General features: G+C 41.0%; 2 pseudogenes across 2 annotated transcripts; one reads left to right on the forward strand and one right to left on the reverse strand.

Moving 5' to 3' along the window:
• LOC311530622 (olfactory receptor 6F1-like) lies at positions 1–9,312 on the reverse strand (annotated as a pseudogene). The gene is made up of 2 exons (XR_014714573.1): positions 9,283–9,312; positions 1–1,713 (listed from the first exon to the last, which is right to left on the reverse strand). The product of XR_014714573.1 is annotated as an olfactory receptor 6F1-like (transcript).
• Positions 9,313–14,071: 4,759 nt separating this feature from the next.
• Positions 14,072–20,267, forward strand: LOC311530272 (olfactory receptor 6F1-like; annotated as a pseudogene). The gene is made up of 2 exons: positions 14,072–14,086; positions 19,284–20,267. The product of its transcript is annotated as an olfactory receptor 6F1-like (transcript).
• The last annotated feature ends 4,091 nt before the right edge of the window (positions 20,268–24,358 follow it).

The raw sequence follows: 24,358 nt of genomic DNA on the forward strand, positions 1-24,358 counted from the left end.
GAACCAGGGAACAGACACAATGTCGTGTGAATTGGCCAACCAGTCATACATCACAGATAATGAAAACTCTGGAGTTGCTACAAATTTAAACTTAGGACAAACTTCTGAGTCACTAAGGTCTTGATCCTGCATACGCTTTATGCACAGGCTTTCTTTCCTAGTGTGAGTAGTCCCATTAGAGTCAACTGGACGACTCAAAATAATATAATTTAGCACTTGAGTAAGGATCTCAGGATGGGGGCCTAAATGTGAATTGCTAAAAGTAATGTCCACATAGGGCCTGATCGAAAGGCCATTTAATTCAGTTCAAAGATGTTCATTGATGCTAATGGGCTGTTGATGAGACCTCTCGAGAGATTTTAAGGGACAGATTTTCGAAAGTATTTGTAGCTACCACTGAAATCAATGGGATTTTGGTGCCTCATCTGCTGAAGTGCTTTGGAAAAGCCCACTAAACAATTATCTGCATCTTTAGACACCTAAATATCTTCGAAAATATGGCCCTTAGGAGCTCACGTCCAGTAGATTTTCAATAAAAATTAGGCCCCTAGAAACCACATCTTTCATGGTGTTTAGGGGCCTATCTGAATCTTTAGGTGCCCAAATTCCTTTGCAAATCTGGCCCTTAGGCACTTCTGAACATTTTACCCAAATACAAAAGTTGTAGATGTAAAACTGGAACCAGGATTAAAAGCACAACAACAAGGACGGTTACTACCAAAGGGAACATGAGCACAGGCTGAGAATCATACCCAGTAACATCTAAGCCATTCAAAAACAACTTCATATCCCACTGAATACCTTCCATAAAGCCTCCTTCACCTCTTTGTTTCTCAGGCTGTCAATGAAGAGGTTTAACAGCGGAGTTACAATAGTATTCAAAGTGTTGACAGGCTTGTTCATGTCCAAGGCATTCTGTTTGGAAGGCCTGACATACAGGAAGATGGTGGAGCTGTATCATATAATCACAAGAGTGAGATGGGCAGAGCAAGTGGAAAAGGCCTTTTGCCGGCCTTGGGCTGACGGGATTCTCAGTGTAAATGTAGGAGAACAGAGTTATTGAACATAGTCCCAGGATGACGATGATCGAGATGATAAAAGCTGCCATCTCTATCACATAGGTGTCTGGGCAGGAGAGAATGATTAAGGAATCCATGCTGCAGAAGAAACGAGTAATGACATTAGTGCCACAGAAGGACAACCTAACTCTCAGAGATTCTGGGATAGAAATAGCCAGGAAACTACACAGCCAGGAGCCAAGGGCCAGCTGAGCAGACAAGATGCTGTTCATGATGGTGCTATAGTGCAATGGGTAGCAAATAGCCAGATAGCAGTCATAGGCCATGGCAGACAAGAGGAAATATTCTGTGCAACCCAGGGAGAAAATGAAGTACATCTGCAGGATGCAGCTACTAAAGGGGATGGTCCTGCTTTTCCCCAGGAAAATCGCAATGGTCTTGGGGCCACAGGCTGTGGTGTATCATATCTCCAGCAAGGAGAGGTTGCAAAGGAAGAAGTACATGGTGGTACGGAGTTGATGGCTGGCCCTCACTAGGACTAGGATGGCAACATTTCCTGCAACTGTCAGGACATACATCATGGTAAACACCACAGACAGAGAGATCTGCAAATATTGACTACAGGGGAAGCCCAGAAGGATAATTCCTGTATCCTGGAGTGGTTTTCCTTCTCTATTCCAGTCACAGGCTCCGTCTGTCAAGATACAAGAGATCATAATTCAGGAGAAGCTTTGTTACATGGATTGTTAGACATCACAGGTACAATTTTCAAGGGTGCCTGTCAAGGTTCCTTCCCCACTCTGAACTCCAGGGTACAGATGTGGGGACCTGCATGAAAGAGCCCCTAAGCTTATTCTTACCAGCTTAGGTTAAAAAATTCCCCAAGGTACAAACTTTGCCTTGTCCTTGAACCCTATGCTGCCACCACCAAGAGTGTTACACAAAGAACAGGGAAAGAGCCCACTTGGAGACGTCTTCCCCCAGAGTATCCCCCCCCAAGCCCTACACCCCCTTTCCTGGGAAAGGCTTGATAAAAATCCTCACCAATTTGTACAGGTGAACACAGACCCAAATCCTTGGATCTTAAGAACAAGGAAAAAGCAATCAGGTTCTTAAAAGAAGAATTTTAATGAAAGAAAAGGTAAAAGAATCACCTCTGTAAATACCTTACAGGGTAATCAGATTCAAAACATAGAGCATCCCTCTAGGCAAAACCTTAAGTTACAAAAAGACACAAAAACAGGAATATACATTCCATTCAGCACAGCCTATTTTACCAGCCATTAAACAAAAGGAAATCTAACGCATTTCTAGCTAGATTACTTACTAACTTTTTACAGGAGTTCTGAGCTGCATTCCTGATCTGTTCCCAGCAAAAGCATCACACAGACAGACAGACAGACACTTTGTTCCTCCCCCTCCAGCTTTGAAAGTGTCTTGTCTCCTCATTGGTCATTTTGGTCAGGTGCCAGGGAGGTTATCTTAACTTCTTAGCCCTTTACAGGTGAAAGGCTTTTGCCTCTGTCCAAGAGGGATTTTATAGCACTGTATACTTCCCTTTATATTTATGAGACTGCCTAAATGATATAGAAGCCTAAATCCTATTACAAAATCAGGTAAGTTGCTTAGGAGCCTAAGAGCTAGAGTTTCAAAAGTGTTTAGATGTCAACGGTGCTGACTGACAAAAATGCTTAAGCAGGTTAGGCACCTAATCTGGTTAGGTGTTTTTGAAAATCCCACTAAGCATCTATCTGAAGCTTTAGACATCTTCTTACTTTTGAAAATCTGGTTCTGAAAGATTAAAGCTCTTTTGAAAATTGGATGTAGGCTCTCAAGTCACCCAGGGCCAGATTTTAAATGGTATTTAGGCATGTACGGGGATTTTCAAAAACACCAAGGCACCTAAACTCATTGATTTCATTGATTCATAGATTCCAAAGCCAGAAGGGACCATTGTGATCATCTAGTCTGACCTTCTGTATAACACAGGACATAGACCTTCTCCCAAATAATTTGTAGAGCAGATCTTTTAGAAAAACATCCAATCTTGATTGAAAAATTCTCAGTGATGGAGAATCCACCATGACCGTTAGTAAATTGCTCCAAAAGTTAATTACTCTCACTGTACGCCTTATTTCCAGTCTGATTTTGCCTAACTTAAACTTCCAGCCATTGTATGGTGTTATCCCTTTCTATGCTAGACTGAAGAGACCATGAAGGAATTTATAGACTGTGGTTAATTCACCCATTAACCTTCTTTTTGTTAAGCTAAATAGATTGAGCTCCTTGAGTCTGTCACTATAAGGCGTGCTTCCTAAACTTTTAATCATTCTCATGGCTCTTCTCTGAACCCTCTCCAATTGATCAACATTCTTTTTGAATTGTTGACATGAGAACTGGACATAGTCTTTTTCCTCTTTATGCATCCAAGAATTTCATTAGTCCTTTTGGCACAGCATCACACTGGGAGCTCATGTTCAGCTGATTATCCACCATGACCGCCAAATCTTTTTCAGAATCACTGTTTCCCACAATAGAGTTCCACGTCCTGCAAGTATGTCCTACATGCTTTGTTCCTAGATGTAGACATTCACATTTAGCCATAGTAAAATCATATTGTTTGCTTGCGCCCAGCTTACCAAGCGATCCAGATCCCTCTGTAACCCTGTCCTCTTCATTATTAACTACTTCCTCATTTTTGTGTCATTTGCAAACTTTATCAGTGATGAGTTTATGTCATCTTCCATGTCATGAAAAAATGTTTAATAGCGTTAGGATATGAACAGAACCCTCTTGGACCCCACTGGAAACATACTTGTTCTATGACAATTCCCTTTTACAATTACATTTTGAGGCCAAAAAGTTAGCCAGCTTTTTGGTCCATGTATTGTGTGCCAAGTTATTTTTGTATCCTTCTAGTTGTTTAGTCAAAACGTCAGGCAGTACCAAGTCAAATGCCATAGAGAAGTCTATTATATCAACACTATTGCCTTTATCAATCACAATTGTAATGTCATCAAAAATGATACCAAGTTAGTTTGACAGGATCTATTTACCATAAACCCATGTTAAATGACATTAATTATATTACTTTATTTCTTTATTAATTGAGTCCCTTATCAGTGTAATAAGAAAAGGAGTACTTGTGGCACCTTAGAGACTAACCAATTTATTTGAGCATGAGCTTTCGTGAGCTACAGCTCACTTCATTGGATGTATACCGTGGAAACTGCAGCAGACTTTATATACACACAGAGAATATGAAACAATACCTCCTCCCACCCCACTGTCCTGCTGGTAATAGCTTATCTAAAGTGATCATCAAGTTGGGCCATTTCCAGCACAAATCCAGGTTTTCTCACCCTCCACCCCCCCACACAAATTCACTCTCCTGCTGGTGATAGCCCATCCAAAGTGACAACTCTCTACACAATGTGCATGATAATCAAGTTGGGCCATTTCCTGCACAAATCCAGGTTCTCTCACCCCCCTCCCAAAAACCACACACACAAACTCACTATCCTGCTGGTAATAGCTCATCCAAAGTGACCACTCTCCCTACAATGTGCATGATAATCAAGGTGGGCCATTTCCAGCACAAATCCAGGTTTTCTCACCCCCCCACCCCCATACACACACAAACTCACTCTCCTGCTGGTAATAGCTCATCCAAACTGACCACTCTCCAAGTTTAAATCCAAGTTAAACCAGAACATCTGGGGGGGGGGGGTAGGAAAAAACAAGGGGAAATAGGCTACCTTGCATAATGACTTAGCCACTCCCAGTCTCTATTTAAGCCTAAATTAATAGTATCCAATTTGCAAATGAATTCCAATTCAGCAGTTTCTCGCTGGAGTCTGGATTTGAAGATTTTTTGTTTTAAGATAGCGACCTTCATGTCTGTGATTGCGTGACCAGAGAGATTGAAGTGTTCTCCGACTGGTTTATGAATGTTATAATTCTTGACATCTGATTTGTGTCCATTTATTCTTTTACGTAGAGACTGTCCAGTTTGACCAATGTACATGGCAGAGGGGCATTGCTGGCACATGATGGCATATGTCACATTGGTGGATGTGCAGGTGAACGATCCTCTGATAGTGTGGCTGATGTTATTAGGCCCTGTGATGGTGTCCCCTGAATAGATATGTGGGCACAGTTGGCAACGGGCTTTGTTGCAAGGATAAGTTCCTGGGTTTGTGGTTCTGTTTTGTGGTATGTGGTTGTTGGTGAGTATTTGCTTCAGGTTGTGGGGCTGTCTGTAGGCAAGGACTGGCCTGTCTCCCAAGATTTGTGAGAGTGTTGGGTCATCCTTTGGGATAGGTTGTAGATCCTTAATAATGCATTGGAGGGGTTTTAGTTGGGGGCTGAAGGTGACGGCTAGTGGCGTTCTGTTATTTTCTTTGTTAGGCCTGTCCTGTAGTAGGTAACTTCTGGGAACTCTTCTGGCTCTATCAATCTGTTTCTTTACTTCCGCAGGTGGGTATTGTAGTTGTAAGAAAGCTTGACAGAGATCTTGTAGGTGTTTGTCTCTGTCTGAGGGGTTGGAGCAAATGCGGTTGTATCGCAGAGCTCGGCTGTAGACGATGGATCGTGTGGTGTGGTCAGGGTGAAAGCTGGAGGCATGCAGGTAGGAATAGCGGTCAGTAGGTTTCCGGTATAGGGTGGTGTTTATGTGACCATTGTTTATGAGCACTGTAGTGTCCAGGAAGTGGATCTCTTGTGTGGACTGGACCAGGCTGAGGTTGAAATAAATTGGTTAGTCTCTAAGGTGCCACAAGTACTCCTTTTCTTTTTGCGAATACAGACTAACACGGCTGTTACTCTGAAACCTATCAGTGTAATGATGCTGGTTCTGGCAGGACCCAACAGAGAGTGCCCATTCAGGACAAATTGCTTCAAGCAGGGCAGTTACAGCCCAAGGCTGGGGTTTCTGTGCACACCAAGGCAAACCAAACCAGCCAGACAGAGAAGACTTTGCTTTTACCCCACTGGCTAACCACAAGTCACACAAGCAATTCCCTTAGACACCCCAGTTTCCCAGTATCACCACCAGTGCCACACATTATGAGGACAAATGGTGATGAAAACCAATAGCCCAGTAAAAGAAAAAAGGTTCTCTCGATCCCAAAGGACCAAGTCCCAGACCCAGGTCAATATACAAATCAGATCTGACCCACAAATCACGCTGTTGCCATTCCTTTAGAATCTAAAATCTAAAGGTTTATTCATAAAAAGAAAAGATAGAGATGAGAGCTAGAATTTGTTCAATGGAGTCAATTACACACAGTGATGGAAAAGTTCTTGGTTCAGGCTTGCAGCAGTGAGAGAATAAACTGCAGGTTCAAATCAAGTCTCTGGAGGACATCCACAGCAGGGATGGGTCTTTCAGACCTTGGTTCAGAGCTTCAGTGTAGCAAAGTCCCTCCAGAGGTAAGAAGCAGGACTGAAGACAAGATGGGGGAGCTGCAGCAGCTTTTTATAGTCTCTTGCCATGTGGTCTTTCTTTCTTTGTGCCAAAGACAAGCTGTCCAACACCTAGCCTGGAAACACCTCAGAATTCTGTCCATAGGCAGGTCCCTGCATACCTTGCTGAGTCCCAAGGCATGTTTGCATTCTCTCAGTGGGTCAATTGTATAGCGGATGGTCCTTAATGGGCCATCAAGCAGGCTAGGCAGAGCTGATACCAACTTGTCTGGGGTGTCACGGAGAAGCGTAGAATAAGTTTGAAATACAGTCAGTATAGAGCCAATATTCATAACTTTAACTACAAAAATAATACACACAAATAGACAGCATAATCAGAACCAGCAAACCATAACCTTGTCTTTGACACCTTATTTGACTCCCTTTATACAAGAATTGGTGCCACTACAGGACTTTGGTAGCAACAATGATCTATATGGTCCCAGCTTATGTCAATAACCTCACAATCAGCCACTCCATTATCTTGCCTGATAGGCCTATCAGGCTGACAGGCCTATAATTACCTTGGTCCTCCCATTTACCCTTTTTCAATATTGCACAGCATTAGCTTTCTTCCAGTGTTTCAACACTAAAGGCCCAGTGAGCTCCTCAGCTAGCATTTTTAAAACTCCTGGATGTGGGTTATCTGGATCTGCTGATTTAAAAATGTCTAACTTTAGTAGCTTCTGTTTAACATCCTCCTGAGGTACTAGTGGATTTGAGTGGGTTTTAGCCACCTAGATGCTTTTGAAAATCCCACTAGGTGCCTAAATACCTTTAAAAATCTGGCCCTTAGCTGCTGTTGAAAATTTTACCCCACCCCACACAGTGACCAAATTCATTTGGTCCACAGAGTTTCTAACATCTGGAGAAACAAATGATACTTTGTATTGAATTCTGTTCTTCTCAGTCCCCCTGATGAGAAACAATCTCATCATCCATGGGAGTGGACGCTTCCTTCTGTATGCAAATAGCAGCAATAGGGAAATCCAGGACTCAGAGGGTAAAAACCAACACACCAAATCAGTTTTCCATCTCTATCCCAGTCTTGAATTCTGTAGGTCACAAGAGATGCTCATGGAGTTAAACAGTTAAAATGCATTATTGGATGTTCCTTGAATGTTCAAGTCAGAATCCTAGTGCCTGAATAATTATTACCACCTCCCCTATCTCCCTAAGCCTCAATCAGCTACGACTTACAACTAGAGTTTGTCAAGAAACAGAGCAAGGGAAGGGAAGGGGATCATGATCATTTCATCATTTTTCCCATTGACATTTGAAATGTTGATGACACTTTTGATCTACTAATTGTTCATTCAATCTTCAGCCAGTGCTATTCCTTGTCAAAAGTCCCTCCATGCTGTTAGCTGGGATTTTCAAAGGGGCCTAAGAGAGTTTGGTACCCAATACCCATTGAACTCCATTAGGTTATGGACACACGGCATGTAGAATTTCCCTTGATTCTGGATGTCCATATTTAAGGGATGATCTTGACTTGCACTCTGGAGAATCACTGATATGCAAATCCCATTTTAACAGATCTACGGAATTTAGCATGAAGAAGAATAGGAAGAAAAATATCCCAGTTTCCCTGAAAATTTCCTTTCTTCTAATATTAAGGTAAATGGGTCAGTCTTGTCCTCTGCTATTTTCTCCTTCATGAATCTCTGCTGTGCTCTGCGGCAGGCAGGACTTGTCTTTGTTCCTCAAAAGCTCTACGATGAACATTTTACATTGGTATATTCCAAGGCAGAGAATCATAATCTCTAGTTCCAGCACAACATTGCCAAACTTGAACTCCTAATCTTTTCTCCTAGATCCTCCCTCATTTTCCATTCTCCAGCTCATTTCAGAACTCAGCTACCATTCCCAATACACACCTTTGGAACACTGGGGTTATTTATGTGTCTTCTTCTGAGTCCAGGACCATGATTTTTGTCTTTGGTGAAGATTTTCAGAGGCAAAGAGGGCAATTCTGTGGCCCAACTCCCATTGAAAATCCTTTGACAATCTCCCCCTTTGTATCGAACATTAAAACTGATTTTACATTTTGCCCAGGATCAAATTCTAACAACCAAGCAACAGACGTCATGACTAGGCTTGGAAGGATTAGATTTGTATTGGTGAATGTTGGTAAATGTCGATTTCACCACACACACACACACACACAGATGAAAATGTATTTCCATCGATAAAACTCAAAATTTACAGATAGGCAAAGTAAGAAAAATACTGCGGGAGAACTTATTAGAGTCAAAATCCAGTGATTTAGACTTTTGAATTCGGCTTACAAATGGATTAGTAAATGAACAGTAAAAACAGGTATGATCTGTTGAATTAAGGATATTTACTTTCTATAGTTTAACACGTGATGTTGACAATTTGTGTTTCAATGGTTTATAGAGCTTTCACTTTTTGATAGTGTTAACTATCATTTGTCTGACAGTCTCCCACGCCCCACCCCCATAATTTTGTACAACTATGAACACTGAAATAAATAAAAAGTGGAGAAAATGCTTAAAAATAAACATTGACAGTACCCATCAAAATTATAAATAATAAAAATAAAATGCTGCCAAGCCTATCCATGACATATTAACATAAAAGTGAGAACAGAACAAGAATTTCATAAAGAATTATGTACCAGACAGTGCTTAATTGACAATGCTCATTAAGTATAATCCCTAGCTTTTGTGCAATTCTTTTCATCAGTAGATCTCAACGCATTTTACAACTGGAGTCAGGGTCATTGTCCCCATTTTACAAAAGAAGAAATTATAAACCAAAATAAATGTACCTGATTTTGCGGTGCCAGTCCTTAGAGGCACATTCCATGCTCAGCTGAGACAGAAATAAGACTTTGCCCTCAAGGATAAACGATTGATTGTCACTGTGCAATGGGATTTTCAAAGGAGTTCAAAGCAATTAAAAATTCAAATCTCATTGTGATTCAGTGGAATGTAAATGCCTGATTCCCACAGACTCTTTTAAAAATCGCACCCATAATGATTATCCTCCTTATGCTAATCTGAGCTAGTCTGGCAAAAATAATAATACCTTGTATTTATAAACCTCTTTACATCTTCAAATCACTGTCCAGTCATAAGCTATTTTATTCTACAACAGGTTGAAAAGAACTCCCTTTGTAGCCATAACTTCAGTGTTGTTTGGAATGGGCCCAATGCTCCTCTTTAGTAAATAATTAATCATTATCAATCCTCTGCCATATGAGGAGAAATTAGGGCAGAGGGGTAAAGGATCTTGCTTATGGATGCATCGGAAGTCAGGGGAAAAGCCCGGAACAGAGACTAGGATCTCCTGCCTTCTAATACCCTAAACTTCATAGTTACAGAGGGCCTGATCCAATGACAGAGGAAGTCAAAGTTATTCTATTCATTCACTCTAGTAGACTTGTGAAGAAATTCATGGTGCTTTTTCACCTGTAGATTTCAAACCATTTTACCAAGGTGGGTGAATGGTATTAGTTCATTTATTTACAGATGGGGAAACTGAGGCACAGACAGTTAATCTGACTTTCACACAGTAAATGAGTGACAGAGCTGGGACAAACTCCAACTCCTTATTTCCCATCTACCAGACCAGGCTACAGCTGAGATTTCAAAAGCTGCCTAAGGGATTATGGGGCAAATTCTTAAAGGCTTTTAGGTGTGTACTGGGATTTTTCAAAACAGCTAGGTGTCTAATACCCATTGCAATCAAGGATTTTTAGGTGCCTAGATGTGTCTAAAAATCTCATTAGGTGCCTAAAAACCTTTAAAAATCTGGTTCTTAAACAAACAAATGCCCGTGAAAATGAATGAGGAGTGGGCATCCATGTGGCATTTGTGGCTATGAAAACCTAAGTCTACCTCTAAGAGAAATATCCAATCCATTTTTACATTCTTATCTAAGCAACTCAATAAATTACAGCAGCAGCGAGTTCCACAGATCTATCATATAGTTATTTTCTCTTATGCATTCAAGAGTTGAAAAAGATGAATGAAATTTAGAAAGTGAGAAAGTAAGTGAGAGAGAAGGAAGTATGTTACAGATGAACCAATTACTCACTGGGAAACCTATTCCTTCCAAACAGATATGGCCCAGTAGGTCACATTACCAAGTATACAAAAAATATGTCTTAATACAAGTGGTTTAAAGTATATTTCTGGGATCCTCTCTCTCTCTCTTTCTCTCTCTCTCTCTCTAGTGGACCTAACTTATTAGCTTTTGCTGACAGAACTAGCCAGAACAGACCCCCTTCACACATTATATTCTCTCCTTAGAATGAGGAGTTCTTGGATTCTGAGGAAAAAAATGCATTGCGAGCCATATTTTTTCCTCCAGCTATAAATCAAACATTTAAAGGTTTCATACACAAAATCTTCCTACTTATTGCATAAATTTCTATATTGATTAGAATCTCATTGCATTACCATTTTGTCATCACCCTGCTGTCTTTTTCCCTTACCTGCTTCGTTTATGTATGGCAACTCAACAGGTCCAAGAAATAAGACTAATTTATATTCCTCAGAAGTGCTCTTGGGATTTGGTCTCAACAGAATTTCATTGTCTTCTCAAGAATGTGCCAAACCCCTGGCTTAGTAAGGACAGTGTCCTTGTTTAAAGAAGAGCACTGGAAGTTAGGAGACCTTGGTTCTGTGTCTCCATTGACTTGCTGATGGACCACTGTGAAATTGTTTAAGTTCTCAGTTTCTCCGTTTGTAAAAGACAAAAGGCCAGATTTCTCAAGGTATTTAGATGCCTATTGAAATTTCCAGAAGCACCTAGGAACCTACAACTCATTGATTTCTGTGGATGTTAGGTGCCTATGTCCTTTTAATAATCTCACTAGGTGACTAAATACTTTTTAAAATCTGGCCCTAAGTGGCTGCCCAAAGTTAGGCAACTACGTCCACATTTAGGCAACCTAATAGGTGGTCTAAGATACAGAAGTATAAAGCACCAGAGGTTAAAGACATTCAGACGTCTGAAGATAGGCAGATAAGCACCTAGTGGGAATTTCAGAAGTACCTACGTAGGTTAAGCACATAACTCCAATTGAATTCAATGGGGTTTAGGTGCCTAGGCCTTTGAAAATCCCACTAGACACCTAATAACCTTTGAAAATCTGGTTCTAAGACACTTTGGTGCTTTTGAAATATTTGCCTCCAGTCTACACAAAAAGTTGTACTGACATAATGAAAGGTGTGATTTTATACCAATTTAGCTAAAACAGTGCAACTTTGTGTGTGGATATTATATTGGTTTAAACCTCATGTATATCAATTTTCAGGTGCAAACTGAACTGATATAACCAGTTTCAACCTAAGAGTCCACAAAGGCACAAAAGTTGCAGTGGACTAAATAAACATATTGAAGTTAAGTTGCTGTGTCTTCTCTGTATAGACAAGCCCTAGGGCCAGATTTTTAAAAGTATTTAGGCACCTAGTGGAATTTTCAAACCTTTTAGTGGCCTAACATCCATTGAAATCAATGTTTTAGGTACCAAGGTGCTTTTCAAAATCCCACCAGGTGCCTAAATACCTCAACTAATCTGGCCCTAAATCACTTTTGAAAATAGGATTGACAGTTAAATTTTCAAGTGCAGCTAATTGACTAAAGAGCCAATGAGACTTAAGCTCCTAAGTCACCTAGGTGCTTTAGGAAATTTTAGCCTAAGGCTCCCTAGTGTGCTTGAATGTCGTATAGTTTGAATTCTAGGGACTTCAATGGAAGTTAGACACCAAGGTACTTTTGAAGATCCTGCTAGGCACCTGTTTGTCTCTTTAGCACCTTTATACCTTTGAGGATCTCAGCCCTAGTGCTTAGCTACCCAGTTCCACCGGGTTGTCGTGCTCATGTGTAGCCAGACAGCCAGCCCCCGCCCCCCCCCCCTCAGACCAGCATTGCTGGAAACACAGGAGGAAGCAGGAACAGGGCACTTAACATATATTCAAGCACAGCCTTTGAAGCTGTGAAAGCACAGGTGTGCTGCTACAATGTGCTTCTGGGAACAGATACGACGATTAAGCTCACAGCAGGCAGAGGCCCTGTGACAGACATGGCTCTTAGCCCCAACTAAATAGTGTGATGCACACACACCAACATCCTAGGTGGGAAAATATTTACCCTGATAAAAGAAATGTCCAGTAGTCGAAACTTATTGTTTCTCTCCTTTGCAAGTGTAAACTACTCTTGCGAAAGCTGGCGTCACCCCGACAGACCAGCCTCAATTTGGCATAAGAAAGGAGAAAGAGAATAAAGGAGTACAGAGGTATAAGTAGGGGACCTACAGCACCATGATTTTTGAGTGCTTTTCACTATCTATCTGCTGGTCAGATAAGTGACAGCCTCCCAAGGCTTCTGCAGCTAAGAGGGTCCCTACGCCTTGTCCCTTATTCGTCTTTCCGCGGAATTGAGTGACCGATCCTGGCTTGGCACCGCTGGAATCGAGAGATGCAAGGAGGGTAAGAAGCACCCACACCTGATCTCCTATCTTTAGTGTACACATATTTTGAAATAGAGCTCTATACTTTGTTTTCTTTCTTTGGGATTGTGGCTTCAGTTTTGTAACTTGTTTGTATGTGTAACATCTCTACATTTAAATAAGTAGGCACTAGCAATTTTGTAACCACATGATTAGAATCTAGCTTAATAAATTTTGGTAACCATTTATGCATAAGCCTGACTTGTTTTCTCTGGTTTACTGTAAAGCAGCCAACACAATTAAAGAACCTCAGCCGTTTTGGCTCTAAAGCCTGGCCATTAGGTGAGAGTACTAAGAGCCTAGCGTTGAGTTGTGCTGCCTCCACGGGGCAAACTCTTGGGGCACCTGTCAGTCAATCCTGGCTGCCCGCTGCGAAGGAGCTCTGAGCTCTAGCAGTTAAAGTCACAGGTGTGGAGAGGCTCTTAGTGCTGCCATTGGGGGCACCTGTCAGTCAGTATTGACTGCCCGCTGCGAAGGAGCTCTGAGCTCTAGCGGTTAAAGTCACGGATGGTATAAACGGGCATAGCTGGCACCTCACCAAACATCCTTGGCCGTCGGCTAACATCATGAAATCCTGAATTGCTCAGAGCATTTGCCATCCACATGGGTGTGAAAATTACTGAGCAATATCAGGCATCATCCCGGTAAATACAATGGGAATTTGCTGGGCTAAGGACTGAATAAAATTTAAGTCAGGGGTAAAATAATTGCTGAAATTATGCACCTGATCTCCCTTCCCCTTCCAGAGATTTAGGCTGGGATTTTCGAAGGCGACTAAGGGAGTTAGGTTTCAGAGTAACAGCCGTGTTAGTCTGTATTCGCAAAAAGAAAAGGAGTACTTGTGGCACCTTAGAGACTAACCAATTTATTTGAGCATGAGCTTTCGTGAGCTACAGCTCACTTCATCGGATGCATGCCATCCGATGAAGTGAGCTGTAGCTCACGAAAGCTCATGCTCAAATAAATTGGTTAGTCTCTAAGGTGCCACAAGTACTCCTTTTCTTTTAAGGGAGTTAGGTTTCCAACTCCAATTTAAATTAATGAGATTTGGGCACCTAAATTTCTTTAGGCACATTTGAAAATACCAGTCCACTTTGGCATGGACTTAATTGAGGTAGGACTGGCCCCTAAAGCAGAAGCTACTCCCCATAATAGTGTAATACATGTGAGAAGAGAATCAGGATCTGTGACTTTATGGCCCTCAACTCCGTAAGAGATTCATGATAACATCGCTAGGCTTGGCAACATGGACACCCCATTCTAAATGATAGGTCAGAGCTCCTAAATGTAAATGAGCTGCAAAGATGAGAGCATGTGTGTTTGTGGCTAGAATACAGAAATTGTGACTTGTTCCAGTTCAGAGCCAGTGGGCAGATTCCGTACGCCTTAGGGTGAAAATCGTCCTGTACAGAGAAGTACTTACCATACACCTAACCCTCACAGTATCACTTAAGGAGGTCTTCAGTAGTGCACTGGGTGAATTCGACTCCTCATCTCAGCATGGGACACAGGACCAAAGACATAGGTTGATAGAAATCTACAGTTGATATCGTGAGTTGATGACCTGTATGATATGAATTAGTAAGTCTTTGCTCACATTGTGGTGGAGAAATATCAACATTGCATTTGTCACCAGTTTTCACCCTGTTGTTGGAGTCTAAGGAAAGCATCTGTAACAATGACCAGTGCCTGGTGTTGGAAGAGTGCTACACATGGGTCTAATCTGGTGAATAAATGTGGACAGGCCAGGGTAATACTTATGCTAAGCTCACTGGCTTCAGCCAAGTCTTTGCTTGACATGAGTGTTGCTTGCGAAATTCGTCCGTGTGGAGAGACTTGTTTAAAGAATGCTTACAGCAGCTGGGTAAGACAAAGGCGTTTTGTACTGTGTTGAAGGACATAGATAAAAGGAAGTTAATCAGTATAATACATAAAAGGTATTGCCAAAAAGTCCCTGTATTGTGAAAAACAGAAAAGTCCCTATATTTGAGTGGTACAATCCAAGTAAATAAACCAATTGGAAAAGGGACACGATGACATGAAAGTAGCCTGGACAGAAAAAGTTTTGTAAACTGAAGCCTGCACATGTATATACTATGGGTTAAGTAAGACACAATGCTTAATGTTGATTGGACGGTCAGATAACATGTAAAGGTATAAATATGCTAGAGTGTAAGGGAATAGTCAGACCCTCGTAGGAAAAATCAACAGTGACTACGCCCCCAAGAAAAGGTAATTGGGCAATATTTTTTTCTGTATATCTGTCATTCATTGCTTTTATGGTAATTGTAACGTGCAGGCCCTTGCTTTTGGTTCAAAGAAAGGTTTGAATGAATAAACCTGACTGTCTCAGTCTCGAGTGTATGGTAATCCTCACCAAATGCTCGTCCTTCAGAAAGAGCTGTAAGAGGCCACATGCAGAAGCAGTTATGGGAACAGCCTGCCCATACTGGAAGTTTCTTCTGTTAGTACAAGCAAATGTGAACAAGAACAAATGTAATGCATGATAGCAACTGTGAGCTGAACAGAAAGTTCAGCCACCCATAGGATCATAAACTGTTCCTCAGAAAGTAGCTCATGTGTGACTTTTTCACATGACCTCAGAAAGGATGTAAACATTCTGTGGAGAACTAATCATAAGGGAGTTTGCAAATCTACAAAATAACTCTTCCTCTCCCAAAGACCTTGTATTTTCCATCATTATCTGAAGCAACCACCAAACTTGATCTGAGGTTAGAAAATTATTTTAACTTTGTTAAAAGGGTATTATCTAGACCATCACTGACAGTGTTTGTCTAACCTGCTCTTAAAAATCTCCAAAGATAGGGATTCCACAACTTCCCTAGACAATTTATTTCAGTGCTTAACTACCCTGACAATTCAGAAGTTTTTCCTAATGTCCAACCTAAACTGCCCTTGTTGCAATTTAAGCCCGTTGCTTCTTGTTCTATCTTCACAGGTTAATAAGAACAATTTACCTCCCTCCTCCTTGTAACAACCTTTCATGTACTTGAAAACTGTTATCATGTCCCCCCTCAGTCTTCTAGTCTCCAGACTAAACAAGCACTTTCCCTCCCCCCTCCCCCCCAATCTTCCCTCATAGATTATGTTTTCTAGACCTTCAATCATTTTTGTTGTTCTTCTCTGGACTTTCTCCAATTTGTCCACATCTTTCCTGAAATGTGGTGCCCAGAACTGGACACAATATGCCAGTTGAGGCCTAATCAGCGCGGAATAGAGCAGAAGAATTACTTCTCGTGTCTTGCTTATAACACTCCTGTTAATACATCCCAGAATGATGTTTGCTTTTTGTTTTGAAACAGCGTTACACTATTGACTCATATTTAGCTTGTGATCCACTATGGCCCCAAGATCCCTTTCCACAGTACTCCTCCCTGGGCAGTCATTTCCCATTGTGTATATGTGCAACTGATTGTTCCTTCCTAAGTGGAGTACTTTGCATTTGTCTTCATAGAATTTCATTCTATTTACTTCAGACCATTTCTCCAGTTTGTCCAGATCATTTTGAACTTTAATCCTATTCTATCTATCTAATCAATTGTCTTCTTAGTGTCCAACTTGGTTCTGAGTGCTTACAGTTCACTACCTTACAAACGAGGTATTTTTTTTAAAGGAATTCAATATTTTTAACATAATTTACTGTGAAAGGCATACAGTTCCCTGCAAGCCAATACGGTCTCGTTGGTACAAGGAAAGTCTTGAAAGTCTTGAAAGTAGGAGGAAAGTCTTGAAAAGATTAACTCTACCATTCAGCTGAGATGAGTCCTTCTTTTTATGGAGAAAATAGAATGTCACGGCTGTTTTCATCATTTTCATCATGATAAAGGGCAGGCAAGTAGATTTTGTCAATCAGGTGTTTTAACTGTTCTGGAAATTTTGCTAGGTTCAGCTCTTTCCATCAGTAGAGACTGAATAAAAAGAGCCAGATCCTCAGTTGGTCTAAATAATCGTAGCTCCATTGATAGGTCTGCTGAGAGAAATTTGGAGGCCCGGTAAATTATGTTTTCCCCCTCCCATTTCACCCTAAATAGATAGTTTTGCGGGGGCACTGAGCTCAGGACCTCAGTACAATTGTTCCACCTTCCCTCTCTCATCAGCCCTGTCTATTGATAATTCACACCAGCTGAAGGTTTGCCCAGTGAGAAGATTTGCTGAATGATGAGTTGCAGTAAGTTCCATTGTTTAAAAATGTTTAAAAATTTTACTTATTTTCCTCACTTTACTCATGTGAGTGGAACCCTTGACTTCAAAGGAATCATTCATGTGAGTAAATTTAGGCATTTTTATTTTATATATGTCTATATATGCAAGTTTATTTATGTATTAACTGTTTGCAGAATCAAGGCATTAGATGTTATTCATAGGATATTATTCATAACAAAATAAATGGTTTATGCTGAAGAGGGAGAAAATATAATTGTTGATTGCCCGTGTTGATTAGACTTTGATATAAAATATTTAAGGCTGGGATTTTCAAAGTTGTCTGAGGGAGTTAGGCACCCAACTCCATTACATTTCATAACTCCCTTCAGATCCTTTGCAAATTCAAATCCAAATAGGGAGGGGGACTAAATTTAGGTGATGAAAAATGAAAAATCAGAACACCCAAAACAAGCAATCAAACAAAAATTCAGAACATTCACTGTAAAAGTCATTGATAGATTTCAAGTTAGGGACAACGTTTTCAAAAGTGGCTTCTAATGCTGAATGCCTCAAATTTGAGACCTCAGCATTAATCCATCTGTGAAGGAAACTTTTGGCCAGCACTGGGAACCTGATATTTTTTCTGAAGGTGTTTTCGAAACTCGGCATATTACAGTTTTGCTGTATTTGTGGGGCTTGCGGTCTGTTGCTTAGCACAGGTGTCTAGGAGTGAGGGTACCTGGATTCTGTGCCGAGCTCTTTTAGGGATGCATAGAATAGCTGTTGTATCAAAGGAACAGGAATCAGTACACTTGGGTTCTATTCCCATTCTTTGAGGGGAGTTAGGATCGTGGTTTGAGCAGAGCGGGGGCTGAGAATCAGGGCTCCTGGGTTCTATTAACGGTTCTGGTTGAGAAGTATGTTCGAATGACTAAACGGGGAGAAGAATTGCAGACTCCTGGCACAGCTGGTCAAAAATGTTTGAAATTCACAGTTTTGATGAAATTCTTCATCAGAATTTAAAATTCTGATAAAAAAGGGATGCATTTTTTGTGATTTTTTTTTAGGAAAATTGCTTCCTTTGTTCTTTGATCCTCTCTGGCCCTGAGCTTTGCTGTAATTGGCACATTGCATGACCTTGCACACCTCAGTCTCAATTGGTCAAAGGAGGTTGCAACTGACTCATTTTCAACCACCCAAAATGAATGCTGGTTTATAGATGTAAATGGTTATTTATGCTCCAAAATTGAGTAGCTGTCCTCTGAACTGCAACTTTGTATAACATCCCTGCTCCAACTTGGGACTTCAGCAGGCTTAGAACCTGAGACTTTCTGCACAAAAAGAATTAAATGTCCTCTTGCATTGTAGGAAGGAAATTGACAGGTACAAATCTCATGTGTTCAGTATTGACCTAAGTCTGCTCCCACTGACTCAATGACAAAAATCCTATTGACTTCCTCGGGAGCAGAAATAGGCCTATACTGAGAACTTTTGAAAAGCTCACCCTATTTAGCAGGGATTTTCAAAAGAGACGATGGGGTTTTATTCACTTCTAAAGGAATCTCAGATTGTGCTGAATGCCTAACACCCATAGGTCTCATTTGAAAATGATTTGGCTCCTGAATCCTGAATAATTTACAGGAAAAATGTTGTTTTTTCTGTTGAAATTTTTCAGGGTTTTATCAAAAGGACAACCCCCACCCCCACCCCCCCACACACCCAGAAAACAATCTTTTTATTTGAAAATTTTCAATTTAAAACAACAAAAATATAAATTAAAATAAAATCAATCTTGGGCTTTGGATGCTGACTGTGGAAAAAACATGTTTCATTGACAAAAACTAAAAATTGTTTTTTCAAGGAACACCTGAAAATGGAATTTCTATCCTGAAAGTTTCTTTTTGGTCCAAAAGCCACTTTCCACTGGAAAAAAAGTTTCCACAGGAAAATTTAGGACAAGCTTAAATTCACCCTGTGAGCAGGAAGGCTCCAGAAATGTACTGGCAATAGGATATTTTCAGCCTTAAACCATTATTTCCTGCCTCTTTTAATTATCTGCTCTTTCTGTGCATCAAAATCATCTGCATCCCACAAAGCCACAGTTGTGTTTAATCAGTTTAATTTCATGTCTTCATTTGTTTTGGCAGGTAAAACAGCTGACCGCACTGGAAAAGGGCTATCACACCAGTGTGAAGGAATTTATTCTCCTGGGATTCCCTGGGACCCAATATTTGCAGATATTGCTCTTTGTGCTTTCCTTGTTGCAGGAAATGTGGCGATCATAGTCCTAGTGGCAACCAGCCGTCACCTTCGCACCCCAATGTATTTCCTTCTCTGCAATTTCTCCTTCTCGGAGGTATGGCAGACCACAGCTTGTATCCCAAAGACGCTTGCCAACCTTGTGTCCCAAAGCAAATCCATCTTCTTCGTCAGCTGTGTCCTACGGATGTATTTTGTTTTCTCCCTAGGATGCACAGAGATTTTCTCTTGGCTGTCATGGCCTACGACTGCTATGTGGCTATATGCTATCCTTTGCTCTACAGCTCCATCCTGAACAGCACCTTGACTGCTCAGCTGGCTGTTGGCTCTTGGTTGTGTGGTTTCCTGGCTATTTCTGTCCCAGCATTTCTGATCACCAGGTTGTCCTTCTGTGCCCTAGTGTCATCCATCACTTTTTTGGGGACGTAGCACCGTGGATAGTTCTTTTCTGCACAGATACCTACCTTATTGATCCGGTGGCCTTTATCATCTCCTTCATCGTCATCCTGGGCTCCTGTGTCATAACCCTGCTCTCCTACATTTATATCATCTCCACTGTACTGACAATCCCATCAGATAAGGAATGGAGAAGGGCCTTTTTAACTTGCTCTTCTCATCTCACAGTTGTGATTATCTGGTACGGTTCGACCATTTTCCTACATGTCAACCCTTCCATGCAGAACTCACTGGAATTGACCAAAATAGTCACCGTCTTGAATACTATTGTCACACCCCAGTTGAACCCTTTCATCTACACACTGAGGAACCCAGAGGTAAAAGAAGCCCTGAGGCATGTATTCAGGGAAGCGATGTTTTTCAAAATGTGCTGGAGGTCATTGGCTGTCACAGAAAATGTGGTGAAAGAAAAATGAGTCTGAACATGGAAGATATACCAAAGTTGATAGGGTACTGAAAAAACAACAACAATCCCTGAGGGCCAGAAGTCTAAAGGTAATTAGATGCCTAACTCCAATGGAAATCAATGTGAGTTAGGTGACTAAATACCTTTAACAATCTGGTCCTTAGTGTCTCACATCCTTGAACATTTACAGCCAGGTTGTTAAATGTATTTAGGTGCTTAATTGGATTTTCTATGAGTTTTAAGGGCCTAGATGCTTTTTAAAACCCCACTAAGCAGCTAAATACTTTTCAAAATCCAGCCCTTATGCATTATTATCCTCTTACTTTGTATTTAATTTAAAATGAAACAAATTGCACATGTGCCAATTATTTATTTATATTAAAGCATGGCCTGTGGAGAGGATAGAGATATCGACAGGCTTGGCAGAATTCAATTTTTATTTTTTATAATTTTGACAGAAAATATCAAGGTTTATTTGTAAGCATTTTTAAAAAAAATATTGTCTATTTTTATTTTCACACTTGTGGGAAATTACTGTGGCGTGTCAGACAACAAGGTGGGTCAGAGAATAATTATTTAATGACAACTGGTTTTTCGGACCTTTTTTTTTTTTTGGTCGGTTGATGTTCTGCATGGTGAAACTGGCATTTCCTGACATTTACTGATAAAAATTTAACCCTTCCAAACCAAGGTAAGATAAACTCACAGGAACCTCAAATCAAGACCCCAGTGGATTTTGAAGGGGATTCAGAATAAAGTTCTGGTTCCAGTTCCAGACTGGGTAAAAACCCAGATGGGTATTTTTGTAGGCTTCTTTTTTTCTTTGTTTTTAGTACACGGGCATTCCAAAACTTTGGAAAGATTGATTTCACACGGATTCTGCCGGTTTGGACTGAAAATATGTGAGAATAGCTTACAAAATTTTGATGATGTCAAAACTGAATCCAGAATCTTAGTCCTGACTCACCTTTAAAATCACAGTGTGAGAGGACGGGGATCCCCACCCCCCACTCCCTGATACCCCCTCACCCTCGCTGCGAGCATCTCAGCAAGGAGAGGAGACGTCTTTAGAAATCATGAGATTGGCTTTAAATAATAAATGTTGGGTTCTTTTGATTTGCTGTCTGGTTTTTGAGTCTTTAGGGTGCACTTCATGTTTTTAGGGTTTTCTCTGTAACCATGAGTATGCCCTGGTGGCAAGAGGACTGGACTGCAACTAGGAGAATGAAGTGAGCTGTAGCTCATGAAAACTTATGCTCAAATACATTTGTTACTCTCAAAGGTGCCACAAGTACTCCTGTTCTTAGTTCTATTCCTGGCTCTGCCATTGGCTTGGTGGGTGACTTTGGGCAAGTAATGGTGTTAGGGGGCTGTATAGTCCGCAAGTCAATCAGGAAGTGGGTGGGTGGGGGTGTGGGCAGGGGGAAATGGGAACAGGGAATGGGGATGGGGAAATTGGAATCATGTTTAGCTAAGGGCAGGAATGGGAACAGGGACATAGGTAAGGCTCTATGGTATCAGAGCTGGGAAGAGGGACACTAAGGAAGGAAAGTGGAATCATGCTTGCTGGAAGTTCACCCCAATAAACATAGAATTGTGTGCACCTTTGGACTTGGGGTATTGTTGCTCTCTGTTCATACGAGAAGGACCAGGGAAGTAAGTGGGTGAAGGAATAAGCCCCCTAACAAATGGCTTCTCTCTGTGCCTCAGTTTCCACATCTGTAAAATGGGGATAATGATTCTCACCTCCTTTATATAGTGCTTTGTGATCTATGGATGAAAAGAACTACCTAAGAGAGAGGGATAATGATTATGTAAAAGAAAATATGAAAGCTGATATGTTGTTTCAAGCAGTTGAGATTTGAAGAAAAACAACAAATATTGTGAGACAGACATTAAAAATCATAAGAAGATCCTAGCCCCACTGATGTCAACGACAGAACTTAATTTCAGTGGGGCCGGGATTTCATCCTACATTGTCCAGAATTTTATCTTAACCCAACATTCAAATCCTTTGAGGCGTGCCTGCTGTCTAGGGCTAGACCTTCAACTGCCAATTTACAGTAGATTAGCATCCGGTCAATCAAATGTACTTAAAACATACAGATGTGCTACGTACAATTAATATCGCTTCATAAAATAACATGGAACTGGTTAAGATTTTGTGCAATCTGATTTACCTAATATTCACATAAAGATCATTGTAAGTGGTCACTCACTGATTCACATAAGCAGTGTCCATGTTTCCATTGAATCTTGAGCCCATTGAGTTTTGTGAGTGTAAATTCTAACGTTTCCATGCACTCACAGGTGTTAGAATAGGGAAGTGCCTCCGAAATGTGGTGCTTTTGTGGATAGCTATCACTTTGGGCCTGGTGGAGGCTGTTTTCAAAATGGTAAAGGTTATGAAAGTAATATGTACAAGGAAGATTATGTCCCCAAATCGTTCTCAACCAATTTAGTTTATTCTGTGAATTCTACTTTTGTGACAGGTTTCAGAGTAACAGCCGTGTTAGTCTGTATTCGCAAAAAGAAAAGGAGTACTTGTGGCACCTTAGAGACTAACCAATTTATTAGAGCATAAGTTTTCGTGAGCTACAGCTCACTTCATCAGATGCATATCGTGGAAACTGCAGCAGACTTTATATATACACAGAGAATAGGGAGGAGGTATTGGTTCATATTCTCTGTGTATATATAAAGTCTGCTGCAGTTTCCACGATATGCATCTGATGAAGTGAGCTGTAGCTCACGAAAGCTTATGCTCTAATAAATTGGTTAGTCTCTAAGGTGCCACAAGTACTCCTTTTCTTTCTACTTTTGTGAGACACTATGCACTTGATCAGTCTGGATTTATTTATTGTTGGAATACCTAGATAGTACAAGAAATTAGATTAGATAGATAGATGTGTCTGGGGACACAGAGAGAGATAATTTTTGTTAACTGTGATCTCCATACAGTTAATTCACCTTCCTTTCCCCTGATACTTGAATAGAATTTTACTGGTAGCTTTGGTTTCTCTTGGCAAACATGGATGTTTCAAATGGAATTTCTAGACTGTGCTTCACTGGACCATCGGACCACCTGAAACAATTCAGGAAATATCATTTGATGGTTCACAAGATAAAAGAATATTTCAAGTTACTGATTTCACAACGTACTCAACTCAGTGTACAGTGATAGCAAGACATAAGGTCAGCTTCCAGACTGCTGCACTGCGCATCACAGCATGGGGAGTAGATGGCCAGCCATCTGTGGAGAAAGAGGTGGTTAGGGACTATTTAGAAAAGCTGGACGTGCACAAGTCCATGGGGCCGGACGAGTTGCATCCGAGAGTGCTAAAGGAATTGGCGGCTGTGATTGCAGAGCCATTGGCCATTATCTTTGAAAACTCGTGGCGAACGGGGGAAGTCCCAGATGACTGGAAAAAGGCTAATGTAGTGCCAATCTTTAAAAAAGGGAAGAAGGAGGATCCTCGGAACTACAGGCCAGTCAGCCTTACCTCAGTCCCCAGAAAAATCTTGGAGCAGGTCCTCAAGGAATCAGTCCTGAAGCACTTACATGAGAGGAAAGTGATCAGGAACAGTCAGCATGGATTCACCAAGGGAAGGTCATGCCTGACAAATCTAATGGCCTTCTATGATGAGATTACTGGTTCTGTGGATGAAGGGAAAGCAGTGGATGTATTGTTTCTTGACTTTAGCAAAGCTTTTGACACGGTCTCCCACAGTATTCTTGTCAGCAAGTTAAAGAAGTATGGGCTGGATGAATGGACTATAAGGTGGGTAGAAAGTTGGCTAGATTGTTGGGCTCAACGGGTAGTGATCATAGAATCATAGAATATCAGGGTTGGAAGGGACCCCAGAAGGTCATCTAGTCCAACCCCCTGCTCGAAGCAGGACCAGTTCCCAGTTAAATCATCCCAGCCAGGGCTTTGTCAAGCCTGACCTTAAAAACCTCTAAGGAAGGAGATTCTACCACCTCCCTAGGTAACGCATTCCAGTGTTTCGCCACCCTCATAGTGAAAAAGTTTTTCCTAATATCCAATCTAAACCTCCCCCACTGCAACTTGAGACCATTACTCCTCGTTCTGTCATCTG

This window comes from Lepidochelys olivacea (assembly GCF_965140295.1).
Source record: "Lepidochelys olivacea isolate rLepOli2 genome assembly, chromosome: 14".
Taxonomy (NCBI): Eukaryota; Metazoa; Chordata; order Testudines; family Cheloniidae; genus Lepidochelys; species Lepidochelys olivacea.